Raw genomic sequence first — 4,028 nt, 5'->3', positions numbered from 1 at the left:
ACAGCAATACCCCACTCCCAGTACCAACTTCTGTATTAGTCAGGGTTCTCTAGAGTCACAGAACTTATGGATAGTCTCTATATAGTAAAAGAATTTATTGATGACTTACAGTCGGCAGCCCAATTCCCAACAATGGTTCAGTCGCAGCTGTGAATGGAAGTCCAAGGATCTAGCAGTTACTCAGTCTCACACAGCAAGCAGGCAAAGGAGCAAGAGCAAGACTCCCTTCTTCCAATGTCCTTATATTGTCTCCAGCAGAAGGTGTAGCCCAGATTAAAGGTGTGTTCCACCACACCTTTAATCCCAGATGAAAGGTGTAGCCCAGATTAAATCTCCTTAAACTCGGAGATTTAATCTTCTGGAATCCATAGCCACTATGGCTCAAGATCTCCATACCAAGATCCAGATAAGGATCTCCAAGCCTCCAGATAAGTGTCACTGGTGAGCCTTCCAATTCTGGATTGTAGTTCATTCCAAATATAGTCAAGTTGACAACCAGGAATAGCCACTACAGGTGCCATTACACAAAGCTATGAAGGCAAACCCTGAGTAGAATTGTAGGCCCCAGGAGGTTGAAGATGCCAGAATCAGTGGAGGTCTGCTTATGAAAATCCCAAGCTCAGAATGAAATGGCCCAAGACAGAGGCTGTATGTCTGCGGAAGGCAGAGACAGATGCTGGGACCGCCCGAGTCCTTTGGAGCCTGTGACTCCATCAGGAGCTGTGTGATGATGTCATCAGGACGTTAGTGTTTGCTGTTTTCTTTATCTCCTTTCAGTCCTGCTTCAGTCTGAGCATCCCCAATCCTTCTTTTGAAATGGGGACCTTTATCCTGTGCCATTGTGTGTTAGAAGTACCTAACTTTTGATTTTATAGGAAGGAACTCACAGTGAAGAGACCACCTTGAGATTTAGAAGAGACTTAAAAATTTAAAAAGTATTGGAACTATTAAAAGATTATGGAGATTTAAATTAATATTTGGGTTTTTTTTGGGGGGGGGGTGTTAGAGACAAGATTTCTCTGTGTAGCCCTGGCTGTCCTAGAACTCACCCTGTAGACCAGGCTGGCCTCAAACTCACAGAGATCTGCCCAGCTTGACTATGGGGATTTTTGAAACAGAACAGAATGGATTTTTGCATTATGAGATGGCCATTAGCCCGTGGGAATGGGGGAGAAAAATAATGACTTAAAAATGATGTGTTTGGGCAGATGTGCCCCCCCCCTCAGGGCCTGGAGTCGTGGCGCTGGCCCAATGTACCTGTATCCCTACCACCCCTCTCTGCAAAAGATGCTGCTGGGCACAGGCTCAGCAGGAATGGTGTTCTACAACCCCTATTGCCATGACGTTTGCAGCTCTAGGGGAGACCACAGGATGCTGCACCCTGAAATTCCTCAGAGTCCAGAGGGTGCCCAGATTCTACAAGAGCAGTCTCAGAACTCACTGTCTACCATTGAACTAAGCCAGCTCCAGAGCCTGCCTGAAGGCTCTCTGGGCCTTGAGTATCTTCACTTCCTGGATGTGAATAGGGTCTCTCCAGAGACACAGTCACTTATCTGTCTTGTGGAAAATGAGAAACTAGCCTATGTGATCCAGAGATACTGCAAGGCGCACAGTGTCCTCCACACTCTGCTGGGGATGCCCACCAACATTCTGGGAGAGATTGTGATGAAGCATTTTGAGGCTGCGCAGACAATCCATGTGCACCCTGGTAGCACTCTTCGGACCCACCTGCCTCTATGCTCAGAGAAAGTATATGCTCAGAGCCTGCAAGTGTTGCTCTCTGAGTTGCTCACTTGGGTGCAGGGCCCCGTGAGTCCTCAGTATCCACCAGTAGTGTTGAGGGCAGTCTCTGACAGCCCTGCAGGAGGAGTTGGGCATCTGTTCTCCCAGGGAAACACATCCAGGGCCTGAGCTGCCACACAGGGAGGGCAGAATCTGCCTCTCCACACCCTGCCTTCCTTGGGATAAAGGAGCCCTTTCCACTATCTTTGTTTCTTTCCTTTGAACCTTGAACTCAGTGTCACTTATGATTTTATAGTCATTGGTGTCATAGTCCTTAGGGGCCAGGCCCGGAGAGAGAGCCAGGGTAGTGGGGCCCCAGGGTGCTGTGAGCTATCCAAACAGAGCAGTGTGTATGCCTGGATCATACTGAATTGCTCTGTTCTGAAGCCTCTCTTCTGGACAGTTACTCTGACAGGGCACTCTGTCGAGCTTGGCCTTTGAAAGCTTGATTACTACATCCTGTTCGCACACTCTGAGAAGACTGGTGATGGAGAAAAGGTGTGTCTGCTGTCTGAATAAAGCTCACATCAGGCCTAGGAATCAAGGGGATATGAGGTGAATTTGTGACAGTTTAGACTGTCAACTCTAGAACTGAGATGCCAAATCTTTTAAGTTCAGACTCCCATTTTAGAGAACCTGATCTAAGTTTGAACTCATGTAAACTAACAGGCTGGTATCTAGCATTAGTTCCCAAGTTGCCCCCCAACAAAACCAGAGTCTAGCTCCAGTCTCTAGGTCAATCCCCAACAAGACCAGGTTACACCCTCAATAGACCAGTGTCTCTCTAGCTTATTCCCCCCAACAAACCTGCACCCAGGTTACAAGCCCACGCCCTGCCTAACGACAGGAGACTAGGTCTAAATTTCTGTTTCCACCAAAGCAGAAGGGAGCAGAAGTTAAGTTTATGATCTGACTCCCAGCCAATTATGTTAAAGGCCACAGCAGCTTTCTAATTAGATGCTTGCACACGTACTCCCTGCTTGCTGCTTACTATAAAACCTTGCCGAGATGGACAATTGGGGCTCCCCCACCACTGCATGATGGCAGTGCATGGGGGGCGGGCCAAGCTAGCTCAAATAGAATAAAGACCCTGCTGTGAGTTGCATCAGATTGGCTCCTGTCTATTTTTGGGGGGCGAGGGGGGATCACTAGCATTTCCCTGGCATTACAGAATCACCCTGGAGACAAATCTCAGATGTGTTTGTAAGGGATTTTCTAAACCACATTAATTGAGGTGGAAAACGAAACTCCAGATATGGGTCATCTCATGGGTGCATAAAAAGGAGCCCAGGCTGGCCTCAAACATATGACTTCCCTGCTCAGCCTCCTGTGTGCTGGGATTACACACATTTGTCCCACTTCCTCTCTTCCTCTTCTAGACAGTGTCTCACGCTGTAGCCCAGGCTGGCCTCACATTGCTGGAATCCTCCTTCCATCTCCTAAGTGCTAGGATTATGGTTATAAGCCTCGGAGGAGGCTGAGACAGGCTGACTCCATGACAGGCTTCAAACTGGCATGTAGGGAGACTGGGTCTAAATTTCTGTTTCCTAAAACTGGACAAGTCCAAGCAAGTCAGTTACTAGAAATCGGCCCCTCCACCTGGCCTGAGGCAAGGGCAGAGTCAACAACAATTTCCAGGTTTCCTTAGCAACAGTTTCTAACTCCCCTGACCCCCAGCAACGATTCTAGATTGTCCCTAGATATAGAGCCAACCAATTAACATAAAGGTCACCTACATCTCCCTGGAATTACCCTAATATGCTTTAAATTGGGCCTGTGAGCTCACTTGGACATCTCCATCTTGGTAAATGGAAGACCCCGACATGCTAGACTTCTACAGAATAAAACACTCCTTACTGTAGCATACTATTTGAGTCTGGGGTATCATGGACCCTTACGTGGTGGATTTGGTTTAACGCTTGTATTATGTTCATTGGGTTCCCAAAATTGGAGGAGATTTCGCACGTAAGGTGCTGAAGGTTCCTGCCTCCAGTTGGCCTTGATTGGTAAATAAAGTTGCTGGTGGCCAATGACTGGGCAGAGAGATAGAGGTAGGACTTTAGGATTCACAGGCGAGGATGGAGAACAAAAAGAAGAATCACCATGCCAGGAGAGGAATAAGATCCAGGCTTGAGAGCTGCAGAAGGGAGAGCATAGCAATCATGTAAGAGCCGGGGAAGAGCAGCCCCAGGGCCGCCCCCACTGGGTCTAGGGTAGCAAGATGGAATATAGATTTAGTAAGCAAT

General features: G+C 47.8%; 1 pseudogene; it reads left to right on the top strand.

Annotated features, from left to right (window-relative positions):
• The first annotated feature begins 1,164 nt into the window (after positions 1-1,164).
• Positions 1,165-2,012, top strand: LOC110302770 (ubiquinone biosynthesis protein COQ4 homolog, mitochondrial pseudogene; annotated as a pseudogene).
• The last annotated feature ends 2,016 nt before the right edge of the window (positions 2,013-4,028 follow it).

Source organism: Mus caroli, unplaced genomic scaffold (assembly GCF_978045245.1).
Source record: "Mus caroli unplaced genomic scaffold, Mus_caroli_1 scaffold_9, whole genome shotgun sequence".
Taxonomy (NCBI): Eukaryota; Metazoa; Chordata; class Mammalia; order Rodentia; family Muridae; genus Mus; species Mus caroli.
This window is presented reverse-complemented; position numbering and strand designations above follow the sequence as displayed.